The following is a 24,877-nucleotide window of genomic DNA, read 5'->3' as shown; positions in this document are numbered from 1 at the left end:
GCTTAAGAATATTTCAGGCAGCAGATGACCTTTGCAATAACCGAGAACTGTTTGTGCGAGTGCGTTATAACTTCAACAGACGTATTAGGTTATGCTTGCAGCAAAATGAAAATTAGTTCGGGACTATTCTTTAAATTTAATTTTGCATTTCTTGTTTTTCGTTTGTATTAAATTTTATTTTAGATAAATAACTTTACCTAATACATATCCCATAGTCATAAGTTATCAAACATTTTTCCTCAATTAATAGCAAATTATTCTATATGTTATTATTAAATTACCAGCTTATTGACAGAAAGTGTCAATTTATTAATATGATAAATAACAATTTATTTGTTATGACATCCGTCTACTTTATTTTTATAAATTTTCGCAATTACCCCTTTACTGAACGATGACGCATCTATTTTTTTTACTAGAAAACTGTCAGTTTTATCGAAAAATTACAAGAGGTAAAAAAGTTGCGCAATAAATCAGTCTTCTCAATAAATATTTTTAAATAAATAATTTGCTTCATATAAAAAATTTCTAATAAAATATTGCAATGGGGTTGACTATTTCACTCTGTTATACAATAAGCCAATGATCGAAAAAATATTGAAAAGTTTTCTCTTTATTAGTAGGATACTCATACCATGTTTCGTGTCTCTAGCATTTCCCATGTTAAAGAAAAAAATTTAAATGTGAATTTCAATCCCCTACTCAAATATGGTATTTTTACTTCAATCCTCTTATTTTTGGCTCTACATTCACTGGTACCATTTTTGCTGCTAACTCATTTAAAAACACCCTGTATAAAACTATTCAAGTGGAAAACAAAACAGAATATTTTTTGGAATAGAGAAGAATTTTATAAACGTGAAGGAAAATAATATGACTTCTAAAAATACCTATTTAAGCTGCTCCCTTCGTTTAAATGTTAGATATATTATTTTTTTATAAAATTAATAAAAAAAAGCAAGGACTAAAAACATATTCTTAAATCATGAATCTAGGCCCAAAACATAATCTCAAATTTATAAATCTTAATCTAAAACGAACATACTCATTTTTTTCCAAACCTATGAGTATAAATCCATAAAAATTGTACTTTTGAGTGTGCAACCAATATTTTTGCATAACTTTAACTCAAATTCATAGGAAACCTGAAGACATAACCTCAAATGCAAAATAATTAAGTTAAAAATTTAGTAAAAAAATAATCAGTTATCATTAACTAAACTATTCACATTGTAATTAGTTGTATAAATTTAATACAGTACTTCATTAATTCTCAAAATATGTTACAAATAATTTGTCATGTTGATGTACCTAAATAAATTTAACAAGACAAGTCGGTTTAAACATATCATATACGAATTATTCTAAATAACGTTTGGTGTTCCATGTCACGTATATAGTGTTATATGGTGTACGACACATGTTTATACCAATAAACAGCGCAAATATGTTATATACATGGTTTAACTTATATTAACATCTAGTTTAACAGAAAAGTTTTTTAATTATTTTGCCGGCATAGTTATGCTGATAATTCAATTTTATATCTGCCAAAGTCGATATATTTTTATACATTTGACTTTCAGAATGTCTTTTACCCTGACAGGAACTCCAGCTCAAGAAAATCGCTTCAAAAATACAACATGCTACTTAAAAAAGGCTACCTTCATCAATGTTTACACTATTGGTACTGGGAAAGAAAATTTCCCAAATCTTGGCGTCACCAATATTAATGACTCGTTTACAATGAACAATGACAAACCGTTACACCCACGCTCGAGATAATGCGATCGCTGATTGATTGAATAGAATCTCGTGAAAATTTCCACCAATCACATCTAGTGAAACAGAATGTTGTGTTTTAATATAATCTTGATCTAATTGTTTTAATAATTTTTAATTTTACCTATATTTAATCGCCAACATGTTCTGTTCCAAACAGAATTACTGGTCAATTGGCTTGTAATAATTTATGATGGCTCTGCAGTTGTAGATGAGTGTCTGCAACTAGAAATTTAGGTAAAATAGGTATTTAAAATGCAATTAATGTTATTTCATCGTACGCCTGTACTAAACGTTATGTTCTTACAATTCAATTTACCTGGAACCTCTTTAGCAGAACATACCTATTCGGTTTGCTATTAAGCATGGCCAAAACAGGAAAAGACAACTTAGGTACATAACGGAAAATGATGTTTTGCACAATTACAGTAAGTACTACATTTCTGCCTCATAGTAATCGTATTGACCTCTGCGTCTTTAACATACTCTTTTGTCACTATGGAATAGATTTCTGACATACTTATATCCTATGCAAGGTCTGACTTTAAGTAATTTAGGGGTTATTACCCCTGACATAATTATCATTATTTTAATGAAATAAATGTAATTCGTTTTTAAAACTGCACATTCAACTTATTTCGACCAATAGTTTTGCAACAGCACGCGCTTGATCATTGTTTACACGATTGGAATAGCAAGTTGGCTTTACCCTGATATGTCAAAAGGGTGGTAGACAGAAAAAAAAACAAAAGGCAACGTTAAATCGGCGACACGAAATCTTTCAAATCCTGGTATCGAAATTTTAATATTTGATACAAAATAAACAACACATTCCATAGCTGGCTGTGAATGTAATATTAGGTGAAATTACACAGCCCCACAAAAAAAAAGTGGCAGGTCCGAAAGACAAGACCACGGTATCCATATGGTTTTGGGGTCGCAGAATCCGAATCCGGTGTCCGTTTAACACGGTTAGCTCTGGTTTAAGGTCAGTTCAAGGTCAAATATAGAAAATCAATTGTCAACAAACTAAACCTACCTATCTATATGTTTGCTATATCTAAATCCGGTGTCCATCTGACCCTATAAGATCTGGGTTAAAGTTAGTTCAAGGTCAAATGTAGAGAATCAATTGCCAACAAAGTAAACGTACATATCCATACGTTTTTGATGTTGCTGAATTCGTATCCGGCGTTCGTTTGACCCGACCAGGTCTGGGTTAAGGTCAAGGTCAAATATAGAAAATCAATTGCCAACAAAGTAAACCAATATATCTATACGTTGGAGTCGGATTCGGCGACCCCAAAAACGTATAGATAGATAGGTTTAGTTTATTGACAATTGATTTTCTACATTTGACCTTAAACTGACCTTAAACCAGAGCTAATCGCGTGAAACGGACACCGGATTTGGATTCGGCGACCCCAAAAACGTATAGATACATAAGTTTAGTTTGTTGACAATTGATTTTCTACATTTGATCTTGAATTGACCTTAAACCAGAGCTAATCGTCTCAAACGGACACCGGATTCGGATTCAGCGACCCCAAAACCATATGGATACCATGGTCTTGTCTTTCGGACCTGCCACTTTTTTTTGTGGGGCTGTGTTATCTTTTGATAGTTCTGAAAAATATATCTTTCTAACACCCTGTATAATGGTTACAATATTCACAATGTTAATTGATTAAATCAAATCTCACAGCAGATCTGGATGCGGCTAGCTGACTAACTAAAACCATAAGCGTTCAATATTCATCATTAGTGTTGTTTCTAAAATTTTTCACGTATCTTAAAATAAATATATATCTATGAATATTATAATACTGTTTAGAGAGGAAAAAGGTAAATAAAGGTTAAAACAGTGAATCTCGGTTTTGAAAAGATACTGCTTTTCTAGCTGCTTACAAAAACACACTGATAAAGAGGAAAAAATAGTTAACCACTCTTCAACAAACTTCCCTTATTTATGTTAAATTTAAATGCTACCAACTTTTTATACCTCCCGGACAAAAACTGGGATTGACAAAGAGCCGGAACTTTTATCACGTTCCTTGTTCGAGTTTATTATTCCCCCATATATTCGTCGAGGTAAATAAATATACTTTACCTGTTCTGCATTTATAGCAACTCATTGTCCAACCAAAACTCTAACTCGCGTCTCTGTGAGGAGAATTAACAACTATCTATTTTGTTATCAAACGCTTTGAGGGTACAGTGCATTAATTTCCATTTACATACGTACCGGTTGGTCCTTTAAAACATTTTAGTTACAATTCCTTATTCGAAAATATATAGCGTAGATTATTTTTACTTATCGTTTTCATGACGATACAATAAATATAAATAATTTTTTTCAAATCAGAAGTCGGATGTTTCAACTTGAAAATCAGAAGCGGGATATTTCAACTTAATATCAAATTTTAAATATTGCGTGCATGGTTCATTGATATTGATAGTAATAATTCCTTACGTGATAACCCAAGTGTGCAAGATTATGATGCATACTACAGGCGAACGGTGACGTTGAGGTGGCTGAAAATTTGCTGAATCCGGGAATACGTAGTTGGCTGCGGCTTCATTAGAATCTCAAAGAGTGAACAACGGCGTGACTGCAGAACACCTTCCAGCAAATTGGAACGAATTGGAATAAATGCGGCCTTAATGAAAAAGGAAAACGGAGAGGCAGAGCTAGCAAACTATTGTTAGGAAATATGCAGATGCAGGAAGCGTTTATTAAATAGAAATGTTGGGGAAACGTTCGTCGGTTATTGGTGTCTTGGGATGAGGAGATAAATTTGTCTGAAGTATTGCTGTTGGTTTATGAAAACCAAGAGAGTGTTTTTATTAAGGTTTTAATTTATTAGAAAGAATAACGTCTCGGTATCATATTTCAACGCTATAATATCAAACGGTTGCCATAAATAAGGATTAGCTATTAACTTGAAATCAGAAGTGGGATATTTCAACATAATATATAAAAAAGAATGACTAGTTTTATTTGACATAAATTATCAAGAAATTTAATGCCTCCGTTTCACCAATTTTTCATAGTATCAAGCTTATTGAATATTTAGTAATTGTTCAAATAGTTTAGTTAGTCTCGAGATACATTATTGAAATAACACAATTAGGGAAACTATAATTTATTTAGCCAATCAGAGGTATGATAAAAGCAAAATGAAGAAGAAGAGACCCTAAATGTGTAAATTTAAATTAAAAATGTAATTTTCGCATACAGCTTCTTCTTTTGCTCTCAAGAGGATTCAAAGTCATTGATTGCTATTACACTTTTTACATATCCTTATGTTATTTAGTTAGTTTAAGAAAAGCATCTTGTTGAAAAACACTAGACCATAAAATCTTTTTTAATATATTTAAATGTATTTACTGCAATATCACAGAAAAGTGTGTTGTCTAATAAATATTTTTTCCGTTTCAGAATGTCAGCCGACTCTCAAGAAGTAGGTAAGCATTTAATTTTGTCATGTATGTATACTTAAGGAGGTATATCGGGATCCGAGGGAAGTGAGGATCGCAGGGAGGTCCAATGCGTTTCTTATGGGACTAAAACCCCCTGCCAACTTGAAAAAATTATATTATATTGGAATTATTTGCGATAAACATTATCTATATAGCAAAGAAATCTACTCAATATGCACATAGCATTACATATTGAAAATTAACAACATAAAAATATTATATTTAAGTAGTTTTAAATTATTTTTAATGAACCCATAAACACTATGTAGATGTGGCAACAGCGCTAATAATCGAGTGCAGTTCTACACACTGCGAACCTACAGACCTCGGACATCGGAGATATTGCGCGTCAAATTCGGGTAAAGTTGTGTACGCGTTCAAAAATGTATTGTGTGTAAACTATGTAAAATATAATTATTATATATAGCAAATATATCGTATTATCCTCGCGAAGATTTATATCCTTTATTTAAAATCCGTAAATCATATGAACTGGTAAAACAACGAGAAAATAATTATGATAAAGTCAAAGTCAAAGAAAATGTTGGATGCAATTTTGAAGGTTCTGTGATAGAAATTACATTATTACTCACTGTTCGTGTTTTTCAGCTCAATTTTAGTAATGTTACAAAAGTTTTGCAACTATAACAAATTTTTTAAATGTAAAGTTTGCTGAGAAATATTTATGTTCCTTTGTTATTCCGTACAAATGCTTTTATCTCAAGTATTACTAATTATATTAATCAAGTAAAGAAAACTTTATGTAACCCTAAATATTGCTGGGTAATAATTACGATGTTTTTATAAACCATTAAATATATTAAAAGTATTTATCGACTGTATTTTTTATTCCAATAAATATATCACAGCTTCCTAGTCTTTTTTAATTAATCTAGTTTTTAAAAACATTACAGAAAATAATCTGTTGTGGATAATTTATTGTTGATAACAATGTACATGGGATTTAGGAAAAATGTATATGTTTGAAATCAATTTCGTTTTTATCAAGTCTTTCAAATGTATTCCCTCCTTGCTGTCAGCTGATTGCGACGTTGCCACATTAATCCTCAAGTCAGACAGAAATGCAATTATTGGTTTCTGTTTCTAATTAATACAGCTGTACTATGTTCAAAATTTCCATTAGTTTTACATCAAAAATAAGATAATACTGTACTATCTATGGAAAAGTTTTGTTTCACAATTTCTACATTTTTTTCTCAGTTATGGGCAAAAAAAGAGCCGCACCGTCCATCTTCGCCATATAAACCTATGTTAAAATGAACAACTTTCAACAATATCTGAAAATCTGGATTAAAACAAAAAATTTCAAAAAAATATCATGCACAGAGGGAGCACTGGGTAATACGCTATAAAAATTTCAAGTACATCTGTGCATTTGAGTAAACCCGATATACCTCCTTAATTTAAGTACAGGAGGATTATATTTTATTTGATTATTTCTTTAGAGTAAAAATCACATATACACAAGAGCCGTAGATAGTTTTTTGAACTTTTCAATGAAAAAAAAGGAACAATTGAAGATTGCCTTTAAAAAAATGTAAATTTACATACTTACCACACCTACCACATTAGATATTCCATTGTTGTTATTTCTGACAACCGTGATGATTTAAAAGCTAGTATTTTAATTTTTAATGCGATATTTTAATTATTTCTTTGAATTGGTTGTATTTCCTATATACAATGGAAAGCATTACGTATTAATATTATTAATATGGTTAATTAATATAATTAACTAATATTTAATGATTTGAATTGAGAAAGTGAAGTCAGTGAAACGAAAAAAATCTCCAAGTTTGTTCTTTACTGTTGTACAGTGGGAATGATAAAGGGCTGCAAGTTATTATATTTCGCTCAAAGTTAGCTTTGATGCTTTTACCCCTCTGAAATGGGGTTAATCTATCATCTCAATTAATATTGCCTTTGTTGTCGGCAAATCTGAATGCGACTGCCGCTTGCCGGCTTAATCTAGCTTTACACACTGATTAATTAAGAAGTATAAAAATACAAATCGGTTTTTCCGCCAACAACTTCAGCGTTCTAAAAAAAGAGAAAGCTTTTAGAGGCCTCCCTTCATCGATTTTTTCCCCTGTCCTGTCTTATCTCGCTGCTCGAGAAGAAATTATTTTAATTTAAATTCAGACTTTTTTACGTGTACGAAGGAGAGCATATTGAAAGTCGTGCGTATTGTTTTTGTTTTGCGATTGGGACAATCTGACCCCATCGAACCTATGACAGTAAATAATAAATAAACTAATTCCAAAAATTAAAGGGTCAAAAGAATTTCCGAAATTTTTCTGTGATTTTTGACAGACTGTATTTAGGTGAGAAATGGTCGTATAGGGAATTAAAGCTTTAAGATTTTAGTTTTTAGATCTTTAGGTCGAATTTTTTTAGGAGCTACGGTTAGGTATCATGCAAATCTAAGAAACAGCGCGACAAAAAAATTTTGCCAATTTTTTTTTTGTGTCCACGGATTTTTTTTAGCTAAGCCACTGCATGGACCAGATAGCTTGTTTATTCAGCTTCAATTTCATTTTTTTTTTAATTTCGATACGACCATTGTTCATCGAAATATCGGGACTTTTAATTGAAAAGGATCCTTTTGTCTTCAATCATCGATATCTCGATGACAAATTGTTGTACAGAGAATTGAAGGGCAGTTTCGAAAACTAGAATAAATTTCCTGAGATGCTGCCGCAACTTTTTGGAAAAAATATATTTTTTTCATCTTTACACGAATTTTAAAAAACAGGAAAAAAGGGTAATTTATGGTTTTTTAGAAAATTAACGGCTAAATTAGAAATATTCACGAAATGACTAATGTTAAGCTTGACTTCTACAGTTCGATATACCCAGAAGAACCCTGTGAAGTTTCATCTCGATCTAGCCAACCGTTTCTTTGTTTCAAACAGTCAAACTTTTGAAAAAAATTATAGGGGTTACCATTTTTAAAGCTTAAACACTTCATAATCAGGATTAAAATGGAAAAAAAAATTTGTTGAGGTTTTCTCACATTTTTGCAGCAAATAACGTTTAAATTGAAAAAAAAGCAAAAATTGAAATTATTTTCAAAGAAGAAAAAGGGTAGTTTTGATAAAAAACTGTTTTTTAAGTGATTACAGACTGCACAAAAATTAATTAGAAATTTGTCTCAAAGAAACGGTAAAAATCGGGGTCGAAATCTGGTTTGGGTTATCAACTTTAATTTTAATTTAATTAAAAATTGATTAACATAAGCATAGGAGGGAAAAGCCGAAGCTGTAAACAATTGGATTTTGTTTTCTTCAACGTCCTTAAGGTTTTACAAAAAAAAACAAAAATAAACTTCAAAATTTTGAAAAAATTAATCGTTATTTGCGGTAAAAATGTGAGAAAACCTCAAAAACAATTTTTTTTCCATTTTAATCATGATTATAAAGTGTTTAAGCTCAAAAAACGTGACCCTTTAATTTGTTCAAAAGTTTGACTGTTTGAAACAAATAAACGGTTCGCTATATCGAGATGAAACTTTACAGGGTTCTTCTGGGTATATCAAACTGTAAAAGTCATGCTTAACATTAGTCATTTCGTGATGTCTAGCAAGAGAAAAAAGTTATGAACAAAACAAATTTTGAGTTCTAGGTAAAGTGCCCTCTAGCAGCGCATAATGAAACCTTTAGTTAACTGGTCCGATCTACTTACAAAGTGGATGTGCCAAATGAGAGAATAATCGAACTTGAATTAAGTAATTTATTTAAATAAAATCGCCACGGTAGCACAGTCGGTCGAGAGTGCGGTGGCAAGCATTTCTCGGCTAGGCTTCCTACTCTGGTCCGGGTTCGATCCCCGGTGTTGGCACTGGCAATGTCGATGGATAATGGGTGTTTGTCCGCGTTTTTTGGGGTGTAGCCCCCTTCCGCACAAGCCTTTGGCTTTGGATATGGGGGTTGTCTCATTTCTGTGGTGTGTTTTATGTTTTATGTTTTATGTTTTATGTTTTATGTTTTATGTTTTTATGTTTAAAAAAATAAAAAAAAATAACTGACAAGGTGTAGCTTGCAAACAATTGACAACTCGAAACAAATTTTCTTTACATACTGCTATTATTTTAATCCGTAGAATCACCTCCTGGAGTTTCTTGGCGGACTTTCAGAAGACCACGCTGAATTATCCACATTTTTAACACATTTAGTACAATAACACAGTAATTTTTTACAAACCATTTTTATTGCTGTAGAAAATTATTAATTAATTATCTATACCAAATATATTTTCGATTTGATTATTTTAAATTTTTATAGAGATCCCATGTAGGTATATTAAAATTAAAATTAACAACTGTACTAAAAGACGAGAAACTAATTCTGATGTAAATAATAAAGAAAGTTAGTCATTAAATATTTATTTAAAAATGTATTTGTAATTTTGAATCAAATAACTTTCACAATCTCTTTCAAAGGATGCAGATAATAAAATATATCTGTGAGCTGGTTTATTTACCTTTGAAGTATAAGGTCGCAATATAATTCTTTATGCGACTGAGGAAAAATAATAGTTTTCTCTGAAGAACAGAACTCGTAACGGCTACTAAAAATGTCAGTCAGGATTTTAAGGGTCTCTCCTTAATTACCAACATTTTAAATCACTGTCGGAATAGAAATAATCTTCGCTCCAATTTCAAACATTACATTTTCAGTCGTTGTTCAACGTAAATTGACCAAAACATTATTATTCCATTTGGGTTACAAAATCCTGACATTTCTCGTGAATAATGCATTGAAAGAAGCCTACCATATAATATAAAGTGCGACAGGAAATCGACCGCCATATGGACTTACTATCCTCATCCTTTTGAATTCTGTGACTATAAATACAGGATTAATTTAAAATGAATCGAGTATTTCGTCGTGGGGTTATCTTGGTACATGCAACAAAGGTGAGAAAATAAATAATTTAACATCCGTACATTGTGTTTTCATGATACTTGGAAATAAGCATGCACCAACGCGACGTACATGTAAATCATTGAATATTTATAACTCGGATTCACATAGGTGAAGCAGTACACCGGCAGCAAGGTCCGACAGTGGCGTACTGGGGTCAGTAAAGGTTTATTCACAGTATATTTTACCCCTTTTATTTTTTCTTTACATAAAAAAGACTTATATTCACGAGAGTTAAAATTTTATTTTAGTTTTTCTCTAATAACTTCGAGGAATTTAAATTGTGCGCCGTTTTTATTCCGAAGAGTTGGCAGAATTGTGCAGGGTCACATGTTGTAGTAAATACGTTGCTCTTAGACAAAATTGAGCGCTATACGACGGATGAGCGAATGAAGGTTGTAAAAATTCATTACAGGTATGGAGAGTGTGTAGCTGAGACTATGCAGAAATTACTTGTAATTTTGGGTAGATGGAACGCCACGAACTGTGGAAATATTAGTTACCAAGTTTGAATATACAGGTTCCCAAAGAGTTTCAGTTCCTGGTTAATGTACGCGTCGCATAGTACGCTTAGATAATTTATCTGAAATACCTCCAAAACACTTACTATAAACTACTTGTGTCGAATGGCTAAACGAAGATCGTCCAATAAATCTGATAATTTATCTGAAATACCTCCAAGAAAATTTACCAGATTTATTTCAGTGATAACAAGATTTGATCTACTTTTAATAATAAGAAATATACGACCAAACTACAGGATGTTATATTTAAAGAAGAGGTTCCCCACTGAAGTCGTATTGTCGAATTATTTTATAACGATTAAATCATGTACTTTCCCAGTCCATCATATACCTACCTTAATCAGTATTATCAAGTGGAATGGAGGAGAAGACCAACATAAAGTATATTAAGTCTGTATCTTGCTTTAAGAATCCAAATTGCAAGGCAATGGTGATGTGTGCAGAACTTAATATATAACCTCTTCATACATTCATACTTTTTTAATCCTTAATCTTTGCCTACTTTATTTCCTTACTTGGACAATGGACACGCCACTGGACTGATTCGGCATTCATTGTGCATTTTGTGGAATATACATATTTATAGCAATTTTTATGCGTGGCTATTTTCATGAAATAAAATAATTTTCCTTGTGTTTCAAGTTCATGTTTCATGTAGCATATTGTAATTGTTATACCAGTCATTCTCGTCTCATCTACTGGTGCATTCACATTTTCATCGTCATTATTGTCATTAATATACATTAAAATACAAAGAGAATAGTTTTCTGACTAATGTAGTTACATTATTTTGAGTTAAACTCTGTTCCACAATAGGTAAAAACCAAATGAATTTATGAAACAAAATCTGCTGTATTATAAATTCTTAAAATCCAGTATAATGCGAAACATCGCCTTAATGTTAAAAATGTTGTCACCGCCGTTCTTGGTTGTGAAAATTCGAAATATTTGGAATCATTCAAATTTCGTGGCTGAAAACGTACATAGCTATTGTATTTTTGAAACCGCGAGAGTTGCACGAAACTAAATTTGTATAGGACATAGCTAATACAATGCAAAACATCAAATGAATTTATGAAACAAAATCTGCTGTATTATAAATTCTTAAAATCCAGTATTTGCTTTGTACAGAACATAGCTAATATGATGCGAAACATCGCCTTAATCTTAAAAATGTTGTCACCGCCGTTCTTGGTGGTGAAAATTCGAAATATTTGGAATTATTCATTTAGGAAACTCTGACTTTATTCATCACCAAAGTGACAAATTTTTCAGAATGAGAAAAATGAGAGACGAAATGTCAAAAATTTTTCGAGATATTTGACATATTTACTGTTTCTTGCAGATACTTAAATGTTTTAAGAGGTCCAAACTGGACCAAAACGCTAAAATTAAATGAGAAAAAAATGTATAACTCAAGGGCGTCCTATTGGAAGTGGATTATTTATCAGGGCGACCTTGAAAGGAAATTTCATGGATTTGCAGTGTTTCTGATTTCGAGACGACTTTGGTGAAACGATTAAAAGATAACACACATCAAGAGAGTCTTGGAATATAGCTTTGAAGTACAACAAAATACGTAATAGTCGTATCAGAAAAGTCATCAAATTCGTTGTCAAATACATTAAAATATTAGATCACGTTTAAAATATTTAAATAATACAACGAAATACATTGAAATAGTATTAGAAATACTAATACATCGGAATTTTTTAAAAACTTCGAAATTCCTCAGAAACCATTAAAAATCTGGAGATAGAAAAATTACAAAATACCTAAATTCAAAAAATTTCTAATTACGGTAGAATACAATCTAGATATAATAAATAGAATAGAGTAGATATATGTACATTGAAATATCTCCTTACCCTTCGAGAAATCTCTAATTATATCGACATATCTCAAAAAATAATACCTCAAAAATTTCTAAATATTTCCAAATACATACCTGAAATAGAAATAATACCATGTTCTTACTCTTAGACACATTGAACTTTGGCAGTCAGGATCATTGACCTTTAACTTCTGTGGATTAACCTCAGGGCTTTTGAGATTTTTCGACAGGTTTGTAGGTTTTTGAGTATTCTCGGGTATTTTAAAATACATAGTTTGAAACTTTTGATGTATTTCTTTATATTTAGTGGGTTTTAATAAATTTAGAAGTTTCTGAAAATGTTTATTAATGAAATAAAAAATTAATCTTGTAGGTATGCAAAATATTAATGTTTACTTTGAGAAAAATCTTAAATGAAGAAAAAAATTAAAATCTTGCACAAATACTCATTCGCTTTTCATTCAAGAAAATTTTCTTAATAACACAAGGCTTACTGATTTTTGCAGATTTGAAACCACGACACTCAGAATTGAATCCCAGAAGGTCAGTTTTCAATACTAACATTTTTTTCTCTTACAAGAGCCTTTTTACGTTCAGTTGTTTCGTTTTTTATTCAAGAAAATACCCGAAATATGCAAATAATCACACCTTCATAATTTAAAGGATCCGCCATCGACAAACCACAAACCTCACTCTAGTCTTCATCGGCGCAGAAAATGTAAAAAATCATGAGTAATATACGTACTTATCTAAACGTTTTACTCGTTGAATTAACAATTTTTCTTAAGTAAAACCACAAGTGGTTAGAAGTTTCAAGAAAGACTTTTATTCTGCGGAAACTTCGTTACCTGCAAAAAAACGACATAAAGGGAGTGAAAACTTTTGTAAAAGTTTAATCGTTTACAATCTTTTTAACCCAAAGCAGCTCTTAAGTACTGCTTTTAATAGCTGCACTAAAAGTATACACAAGTTTTTAGATTAAAGGCGAGTATCTTCTCTTTAAGTAATAAGTGATGATTGCAGTTTCCGTCCCAGTAATATATTTCGCCTATTTGTAAAAATAATACCTGTTTGGTAGAGAAATACGTTGGAAACGATCTTACTGAAGAGCTAAAAAAGATATTTGTAGTTGCGATTGCTGTTCTAAATTCTAAATTTTCTAGAACTTGCTTTTCTTATTCCTACCTACTTTTTAATTATTCTGTTTTAGCTTTCATAATAGAGCCGAATAGAAGTATTACCAGAAAAAATACTGTAATTACGAATTATTACATGTATAATAATACCTTACAGTCCCAGACATCACATCATATACTTTTTCATTTGTTTAAAAGCCTTTTGTTGTTCGGAAAGGTCAAAGTTCTACCCATTATTAGTAATCTTCCTTAGCTGTCGTCATTAACACAGTCATCGTTTATCTTTGAACCGTAGAATTAAAACTTTTAGACTAGAATTAGTTAGGATATATTTTTTATGCATACTAATAACATTCACAAATACCAAAGACATTAAGTAACAACAAATTATTGCTGTATTAACATTTAGGCACCTGAATTAAAATTTACCAACAAAGCAGCCTCATATTAACCTTAAAGAGCTTTTGTAAGGTTTCTTGTTTATTAAAATACAAACATTTATGAATAGTGATTCTATATTCCACAATAATAAATTTGTTACTATTGTGCATTATAAATGTTTAATTTATACCTCGGCGGCATTGGTGAGTAAGTTTCAAAACAGCTTCGTTAGTTAAAATACATGAATAAATCATAGCAAATCCTTTATTGATATGTAAATAAATATTAATTTATTCCTTTGGAAGTAACAGATCTTAGATTATCTACAAATAGCTGAGGCCAATTTGATTCACAGGAATGCGTCCAGATTTTCTAATTTAAAATATGTATGTTTAGTTTGTGTAGATGCCACTTTTCACATTATAAATTTTTGAACAACGACCTCTGACTTACACGTTCCTATTTCACAAATCCATTAGAGATAAGTAAGATTATCTTGAAATTTTACTAAAATATCTTGAACATCGTCAAACACGTTTAGGTAGTTTATGTTGGCCGCTCCCTGACCTTTTCAACAAACGTATCTGTTTTGTTTTATAGTGATGACATTTGTTAGCGATGGTATATCTGTGTATAAAATTTGTTCATCAATTCTCTGGTGGACAGTGACTGAAAGTAAATAATAATAAAAAGTGTGTTTTGGTAATTATTCAAAGTGAAATATTGGACTACGTCTATGTATATGTAACTATGTGTAACTATATGTAACTAGATGTACTACTTGGGACCGCCTAGCCGGGTGTCTTGGCCGATGGATTTCGATCGGCCGAGGTAAGCATCACGGACGCAGGCTGGAACTTGGATGGGTGACCTAAGGCAGGCTCGGGGACGTGGCTGTGGCAGCCTACCCGAGACCTGGGTCGCTCAATACCTTCCGCCTGCGTGTGGTCCCCGATAAAATGGTAATGAGAATAGAGCAATAAATCTCTGTAACTCAATACCATCCTATCATACATAAAAAATTGTACGAGACTTTTCCACCAAGCCACCCGTGTAGTAATAGGATATACATACATACATACATGTAACTAGGTGTACTATGTGTGCTATATGTATCTATGTGTACTGAAAGTAACCACAATGATGGTACACATAGCCATCATATCAAATACGTGCCTTGTGTTTTCCTATTTTTAGCTGTTAGCTGTTTTAACGCGTATAGTGAACGTAGCGAACATATACACGAACATGTAGCTAACATAGCGAGTATAGCGATTTGTGAAACTTTAGCACGAAACAGTTGTGGCTATTTTTAATTCACATAGCAATCAAACACACTTAGTATAGCGTTCTGTATTGTAGTAATGACTATTTTTAACGTATATAGAAAACATTACGAACATAGTTAACATAACGCTTCATAGTACTTTAGCAATAAACGATGGTAATTATTTTTAATTCACGTAGCAAGCATGGCAAACACGACTAGCATGATATCGTAATATCAACGTATACAGGGTGTAACTAAATAAGTGTAAAACATTTAAGGGGGTGATTCCTCATCGAAAAAAAGATAGGATCGTTCATATAAAGAAACTTCATTGGAGCATCCCTTGTTAAGATACAGCCCCTTAAAGGGGGTACATAAAATTTGTTTAACAATTTTTTTCAAAAGCACTAAACAAGTTACAATATTGAAATTAACCTGACATTTTCTACTACCAAAAAGACACTTAGCCAGTAATTTATTTGGTTTACCCCATGGTTGTAAGGGGTGGAAAACGCAACCCCTAAAATTTATTTCCAACGTAATTTTTTGTCTTATTATTTTTTTACCATTTAAAAATTTATTTCCGATAGCCTGTTTCATTCTAAAAAAAAATGTCTCTTGAATTTTTTGCCCAAATTAAACCAGTTCGCAGCAAAAAATTATTTTACGAACAAGATACATATCGCCATAAAACGAAAATACGAAACTAATTTATCTAGTAGGCCGCCATTAGCGATACTGACAATTAAATTGGAATCAAGCTGTCAGTTTGTAAATTTTTGAAATTGAAGTAATACTAATTGTGTATTGTTCTGTTCTTAATTTGTTACTTTAATAATTCACTTGTTATTAAAATGGCATACACAAATGAGGAAATGGCTGATATGCATTACGTTTACGGTCTGTCGCAGGGGAATGGGTTAGAAGCTTCTACAAGATATGCTGAAATGTATCCTCAACGGCAGCATCCTTCACATAGAATATTTGTCTGACTTCATCAACGATTACGTGAATATGGTTCATTCAACAAAAGAACGCAGGATTGTGGTCGCCATCGAGAAGTAAGAACACCACAGCTTGAGGCAGCAGTACTTAATTTGATAGAAGAACAACCTACTACCAGTACTAGAAAGATTGCTTTCCAGCTAAATGTTGATCATATGACGGTATTTCGAATTTTAAAGGAACATCTCTTATACCCTTACCATCTGCAACGAGTACAGGCACTGTTACCGCGAGACTTTCCGAACCGTCTTGAATTTTGCAATTGGATGCTGGAAATGATTAGAAGAAATCGTGACTTTCTGAAGACGATCGAATTCACAGACGAATGTAGTTTTTCTCGGGACAAGATTATTAATTTTCATAATTACCACATATGGGCTGATGAAAACCATCACGCTATTGTCGAAACTAACCATCAAGAACAGTTTTCTCTTAAGGTGTGGGTCGGAGTTATTGGGGATTATTTAATTGGGCCTCATTTTCTACCTCCTCGATTAAATGGTGAGGCATACGTTCAATTTTTAAGAAAAGTGCATCCCCCCGTACTGCTGGAGGAAGTTCCTTTGGGCGTCAGAAGGGATATGGTTTTTATGCATGATGGGGCTCCCGCCCATTTTAGTCAAGTAGCACGTCAGCATTTAACTGAAACATATGCAAATCAGTGGATAGGTCGAGGAGGACCACAGAATTGGCCCGCTCGATCCCCGGATCTCAATCCTCTGGATTTGTCTACTTGGGGCCATTTGCAGCATTTGGTTTATCGTACTCCTGTTCGCGATGTAGAGGACTTAAGAAACCGCATTATCGATGCGTGCAGGGTAATTAGAGAGACTCCAGGAATATTTGAGCGAATACGTGGCTCAATGCGCCGACGTCTAGACGCATGCGTAATGTCTGAAGGTAGACATATTGAACATTTACTATGATTTCTACATGTTGTATGTTTTGTTATTATTAAATTAGTTTTGATTATTCCCCTTTAATCATTTAATGCAGGTAGTAACTACAAAATAACAGTAAATCCAGTCCGCATTTATGACGATGTATCTCTGTAGTTGTTCGTAAAATAATTTTTTACTGCGAACTGGTTTAATTTGGGCAAAAAATTCAAGAGACATTTTTTTTTAGAATGAAACAGGCTATCGGAAATAATTTTTTAAATGGTAAAAAAATAATAAGACAAAAAATTACGTTGGAAATAAATTTTAGGGGTTGCGTTTTCCACCCCTTACTACCATGGGGTAAACCAAATAAATTACTGGCTAAGTGTCTTTTTGGTAGTAGAAAATGTCAGGTTAATTTCAATATTGTAACTTGTTTAGTGCTTGTGAAAAAAATTGTTAAACAAATTTTATGTACCCCCTTTAAGGGGCTGTATCTTAACAAGGGATGCTCCAATGAAGTTTCTTTATATGAAAGATCCTATCTTTTTTTCGATGAGGAATCACCCCCTTAAATGTTTTACACTTATTTAGTTACACCCTGTATAGCGAACATAACGAACACAATTAGCATAACGCTCCGTTGGACTTTAGCATGAACCAGTGGTGGCTATTGATAAATTACGGCTAATATAGGGGTCTATGTTATATTAACTCTTTTCAATGTATATGCGAACGTAACGAGCATAGCGATGATATCAAACACGCTTAGCATAGCGCTGTGTATTGTACTTATGAATATGTTTAAAGTGTATAGAGTGTATAGAGAATATTGCAGCCATAGTTCATAGTACTTTAGCAAGAAACCATGGTGACTATTTTTAATTCACGTAGCAAGCGATGCAAACACGACTAGCATGATATCGTAATATCGACTGCCGACTTACGTATATAGCGAACATAACAAACGTAGCTAACATAGCGCTTCGTGGAACTGGCATGAAACAATATAGACTATTTTTAATTCACGACTAGCATAACGATCTATGTTATATTGACTGTTTTCAACGTCCATAGCTAACGTAACGAACATAGTTATGATATCAAACACAGGTAGTATAGTACTTTGTGTGTATCGTGAATAGTGAACATATTTAGCATAGTCCTCTATGTGACTTTAACATGAAAAAGTTTTGGTTATTTTTAATTTACATAGCAATCATATTAAAAATAGTTAGCATAGCGCTTTGTATTATTGTAATATTAACTCTTTTTAACGTGTATAGTGAACATAATGAACATAGTTAACAGAGCGCTTCGTAGTACTTTAGCAAGAAACAAAGGTGACTAGTTTTAATTCACGTAGCAAGCGTAGCGATGTCTAGCATAACTATAGTATTGACTATTTTACGTACATAGCGAACATAACTATCATAGCGCTCCATGGGACTTTGGCATGAAACAGTGGTGGCTATTTTCAAATCACGGCGGCAAATCATGGCTACGTCATATTGACTGTTTTCAACGTACATAGCTAACGTAACGAACATAGCGATGATATCGAACACAGCTAGTATAGCTCTTTGTTATGTTAACGAACATAACAGTGATATCAAACATGGAATAATTAAATAATAATAAATCGTAATTGTAGATATGTGACCGTGTATATATCGAACGTTTTTGGCACAGCGTTCTGTATTAACATGAACTGTTTCTAGTCCAGGAGAATTACACATTGGCATGGCTGTTGCTTGACGTAGATTAGATATTAGTAAAAATCGGTCGAAAATAATATAAACAATGAAAATATAAGGTTGCGCCAAGAAAAAAAAGTTGTGCTATTTGCAGAAAAAATTAAAAACTGCAAAAATACGCAAAAATCACGTGTTTTTCCTAACATTTTCCAATATAACTTCTTAAATATGCAGTTTACAGAAAAAACTATTACTGCTGAAATTGTTTGTTATGAAATTTGCTATAAGACACAATTGTTTTGAGACCTGCGTATTCAATATTTTTGTTGCTAGAAAGCCAAAACAGCGTAAGAAAGTGATGAAAATCGAGGTAATTTTGAAGCGTTCAACTGATAGGTAAGAAATTGTCCAATTCTACTATAAATGTACATGTAAGTACTTTAAAGGATTACAAAACGAAATTCCAAAACCCGATCGAAATCGGTCTGATAGTTTTGGTATGAGACAATTTGTTACTAAATTTCAGCGCGAAATGTCGTTATTTTTTTGCGTCAGTGCTGGGGTTAAAGTTAGGCATTTTAATTGGCGCTGATTTTTTTACACATACTTGGACTCTTTAACTATCATATAGAATCGTTATAATATTAATTTTCTTTTTTTTAATAATTTTTGGAGCGATTTTAAAAATTCGAAAAATTTTAACTTTATAAACAAATACTTTCGTGAAGCCGTTTTGCGGGTTGGAATATATACCAAAGTACTAAAAAATAGTTCTCGGAAAGACGCTTAACTTGAAAAAAAGAACGTTCAAATCGGTCACATAAGTTCCGAGATATCAAGTGTCAAAGTCAACAAGCGTTAGCTGCAAAACTATGCATAATGTAACAACAACAAAAATTGAATTTGGTAGGTTTTTTAAGAACTTTTCGTATGTGCTTTTATAAATATTATCGCACGTGTGCTTTTTATATGAAAATTCAATGAATATCGCCAAACCGACCATTTGAGCCGCAAAACCGGGGGGAGGGGATGAATTATAGAAATTGAAATCGCGTTCAAAAAGAGCGCGCGCGCTTCGGCGTTCAGTATCTCGGCTTCTATGGCTCCGATTTTGATGATTTTTTTTTAAATCGATGTAGAAAAATGAGAGGAATTCAATTATCAAGGTTTCATTAAAATATTATAAAGCCCTTTTCGGTCTATTACGACTAAAAATTTTCCACATTTCGTTGTTATACTGTATATTCATGTAAATAATAATATCGATGGTAGGATATAGGTACATAATCCACTGTTACTAGGTTTTAGTTTTAATAATTACATGGTAATAATGTTTAAATAAAATCTTGAAATCTTTATTTAATATGTAATTTATTTATTGTATTCATATAATATAGAAAAAAATATAGATACAAATAATTATTTATTTATTTTTACAAAACGTGTTTATTATACTTTCATAATTATCGTATTATTAAAGTTTTTCACTTTTTTACATCATTGGTATTTTCACTTATAATATCAGCATTTGAATAAGTATTGTTGTCCATTATTTTCAAATCAGTGCTTAACTAATTGTAAGTAGGTACCACTGTTAAATTAACAGCAAATAATGACTTATGGTTGGTTAATTTGATTTTTTAAATTTGCCAGCAATTTCATAGCCATCCTCGCAAGAAATTGGATCATTTTATTTATCACAAAATCCGTCAAAAACAGAAAAATTAAAAGATAGGTATAGGGAGGTGTAATATGGATAGATGTGGAGTAAATTTCTACAACAGATTTTTATTAAATATACAGGGTGTCCCATTTAGAAAAACCAAGTTTTGGCGGTTCGGTCAATCAAATTCGACAATAAATATGAAATTGAAATAGGTCGAAGACCATTAGACCATTAGAGATACATATAGGGAAGCTTTATAAAAGTCCTCTAAAAATATGCGTAGAATTCAAATATACAAAAATATACAGGATGTTCCATTTATAATAAGCAAATAGGTGGCGACTACCGGTATAACCGGAAGTACTACAACAATGGCATTATTTTATTTAAACTCTAAATAAAACCTCCAAAACCACCAGGTCAAAAATTTTCAAAATTCAAATCGAAGTAGTCTCCGAAATATTCTAATGGGTCGTCACCGCATGACAGCCTGTATAATGAATTGCAAAGTGCGATTTTTAATTGTTTACTAAAGGAAGAAATTTTTGAGAGCGAAATCAGCAACTATGCTATAAAAAAGCTTAATACATTTTTTAATAATGCGATGATACGTTTTATAAATATCAAATAATAATTATTTGTATCTGCATTTTTTTCTATTTTATATGTAAACAATAAATAAATTACATTAGGACATAAAAATTTCAAGATTTTAAACATTATTACCAAGTAGTTATTAAAATTAATACCTCTTAACAATAGTCATCGATATTATTTACATGAATATACAACAATGAAATGTATGAAATTTTAAGCAGTCGTAATAGGCTGATAAGGCTTTATAATATTTCAATGAAATCTTGATAATTGAATTCCTCTCATTTTGCTATATCGATTTAAAAAAAATCATCAAAATCAGAGCCGTAGAAGCCGAGATATTGAACGCCGAAGAGGGCGCGCTCTTTTTGAACGCGCGATTTCAATTTCTATCATTCATCCCCTCCCCCCGGTTTTGCGGCTCAAATGGTCGGTTTGGCGATATTCATTGAATTTTCATATAAAAAGCACACGTGCGATAATATTTATAAAAGCACATACGAAAAGTTCTTAAAAAACCTACCAAATTCAATTTTTGTTGTTGTTACATTATGCATAGTTTTGCAGCTAACGCTTGTTGACTTTGACACTTGATATCTCGGAACTTATGTGACCGATTTGAACGTTCTTTTTTTCAAGTTAAGCGTCTTTCCGAGAACTATTTTTTAGTACTTTGGTATATATTCCAACCCGCAAAACGGCTTCACGAAAGTATTTGTTTATAAAGTTAAAATTTTTCGAATTTTTAAAATCGCTCCAAAAATTATTAAAAAAAAGAAAATTAATATTATAACGATTCTATATGATAGTTAAAGAGTCCAAGTATGTGTAAAAAAATCAGCGCCAATTAAAATGCCTAACTTTAACCCCAGCACTGACGCAAAAAAATAACGACATTTCGCGCTGAAATTTAGTAACAAATTGTCTCATACCAAAACTATCAGACCGATTTCGATCGGGTTTTGGAATTTCGTTTTGTAATCCTTTAAAGTACTTACATGTACATTTATAGTAGAATTGGACAATTTCTTACCTATCAGTTGAACGCTTCAAAATTACCTCGATTTTCATCACTTTCTTACGCTGTTTTGGCTTTCTAGCAACAAAAATATTGAATACGCAGGTCTCAAAACAATTGTGTCTTATAGCAAATTTCATAACAAACAATTTCAGCAGTAATAGTTTTTTCTGTAAACTGCATATTTAAGAAGTTATATTGGAAAATGTTAGGAAAAACAAGTGATTTTTCAGTATTTTTGCAGTTTTTAATTTTTTCTGCGAATAGCACAACTTTTTTTCTTGGCGCAACCTTATATTTTCATTGTTTATATTATTTTCGACCGATTTTTACTAATATTTAATCTACGTCAAGCAACAGCCATATCTCGAAAGTTTTGAGCTTAATTCTCTTGGACTATTCAACATGTACAGCGAACGTAACGAACATAGCACACTAACATGAACCAATAACTATTTTTATTCACATAGAGAACATATCAGGCAAGCGCTCTGTGTGATCGAAATATTGACCGTTTTCAACGTGTATATCGAACATAGTGCACATAGCTAGCATGGCATCCTGTGTAATCCTAGCCATTACCCATTTATTTTCGACATGAAAGTTCATTAAATTTTTATTTATTACTTATCAACAGTTTCTTGTTGTTGCTTGCTAGTTTCTTGCAGACCACAACCTACTTATTTTTATAGGTAGACGTTCAAGGCCGCCATCGATTTCTTTTTTTTTTCGAAGAAAATTACCGCCTGATTACCGATTATGTAAAAAACCCGATGTATACATTTTGTAACCATCGCCTCGAAGGTCGCGAGACTTACGAGGAACTGATGTCATCCTCCCGATCGTAACGGTACAGCGTTTGCGGTAGAGAGTTTCATTATTCGATTTGCAGGTAATTTATAAATAAAAATAATTAGCATTTAGCGCTCATCCGGCTAGCTGTTGTGAATAAAACCTCCCGGAAAGGATGGACTTGAAGGCGAATAAAAGTAATGAATTAATAATTCTGTTTGGTAATAATGTGGTTTTTGCAATACTCGTATAATTACAGCGGTTGCGTATGGTATTATTACGGTGTTTATTTCATTAAACGTACTACTTGCGAAAGGTTTTCCAATTATTGTAATTTGATATAAATAGCAGCCAGTTACTTGTAATCTAAGCACCGAAATGTTATCATTAAAGATATAATAAAATAAACAAACTGATTGTAACGTGTAACAAGAAATGGTGTAAAAGTTGGATGCACATACAGTACCCGCCTAAAGTATGGAATAAATTCAGTAAAAACAAAACAAATTTTTTATGGGAAAAATCCTCAAACAACAAAATACATATTTTAGCATAGAAGGCGATTTTCAACCATCATTTGTTTTCGAGTAATGACGTCATCGACATTTTTTTTAAATAGCAACCCCTATTTTTTTTCTTGACTCTGAAAAGTCGTTTCATTGTCGATCCGACAGTATTAAAATGTTGCCATCTTACATAGGAGAGTTTTCGAGTAAATGACGATTTAATGTCAATCAATTAAAATAAAGCAAAAACGTTATCAAAGGACCCCGCACTAATCTTATGGATTTTGGCCCCCGGTGAATTTCTCTGTAACTTTGGGAAAAGATAGGTTTCGACCTATTGATCAAATATCTCCATGGGCACAAAGCCCAAAAATCACTCCTATGGGCCCTACCGGGGGATTTTAGCCCAAAAATGATGGGGCGCGAGGACACATCGCTCAAGAAACCAGTTCCGTCGCCGGGGAGAAAGCTGAAAATGGATTTTTGATTCTAAAATTGCCCTCTCTTTCATATTCTGGGATCAGTTCATGGCTGCTGATCTCCTAAATACCCGAAAATGGAGTACGAAAGGGGTAAAAACGTGAATAATAAGACATACTATAAAAACAAATGCGGACCTCGCAAGTTGCACCTGAAAGTTGACAACGTTGTGGATTTCATATTATTGTATAGTCCAACGGGAGTTTCGGAATCTCAAATCCACAATATTGTCAACTTTCAGGCGCAACTTGCGAGGTCCGCATTCGTTTTTATAGTATGTCTTATTATTCACGTTTTTACTCCTTTCGCACTCCATTTTCGGGTATTTAGGAGGTCAGCAGCCATGAACTGATCCCAGAATATGAAAGAGAGGACAATTTTAGCCCCAAAATTCAATTTTCAGCCTTCTCCCCGGTGACGGAACTGGTTTCTTGAGCGATGTGTCATCTCCTCGCGCCCCATCATTTTTGAGTTAAAATCCCCCGGTAGGGCCCATATGAGTGATTTTTGGGCTTTGTGCCCATCGAGATATTTGATCAGTAGGTCGAAACCTATCTTTTCCCAAAGTTACAGAGAAATTCACCGGGGGACAAAATCCATAAGATTAGTGTGGGGTCCTTTAGTTTTTCGAATGCCTGAAGTTTTATATGAATCACGTAGGTGTAAATCTTTACAAAGTGTCACTGTCATACCTCTAAGCGATATAAAAATTATTGTTGAATTTAAAGTATTATGGCACATTTAACTGTCACACAAAGTATTGAAATTTTAATTCTTATCGGAAGGCTAGAACGCAGCAAGAAGTTTGCGATTTATTTAATGAAAAACATCCAGATCGCCGTATCAGCCAATCAACAGTCAGTAAGATAGAATCTAAAT

General features: G+C 32.4%; 1 protein-coding gene across 1 annotated transcript in view; it reads left to right on the top strand.

The window, feature by feature from the left end:
• The first annotated feature begins 5,217 nt into the window (after positions 1-5,217).
• Positions 5,218-24,877, top strand: part of LOC108906640 (putative polypeptide N-acetylgalactosaminyltransferase 9) — a 206,492-nt gene continuing 186,832 nt past the window's right edge. The window contains exon 1 of the mRNA XM_018709954.2: positions 5,218-5,250. The gene's annotated coding sequence lies outside the window, so the exon portion shown is untranslated. The remainder of the gene's footprint in view (positions 5,251-24,877) is intronic.

This window comes from Anoplophora glabripennis, unplaced genomic scaffold (assembly GCF_000390285.2).
Source record: "Anoplophora glabripennis isolate ALB-LARVAE unplaced genomic scaffold, Agla_2.0 scaffold241, whole genome shotgun sequence".
NCBI classification, from domain to species: domain Eukaryota; kingdom Metazoa; phylum Arthropoda; class Insecta; order Coleoptera; family Cerambycidae; genus Anoplophora; species Anoplophora glabripennis.
This window is presented reverse-complemented; position numbering and strand designations above follow the sequence as displayed.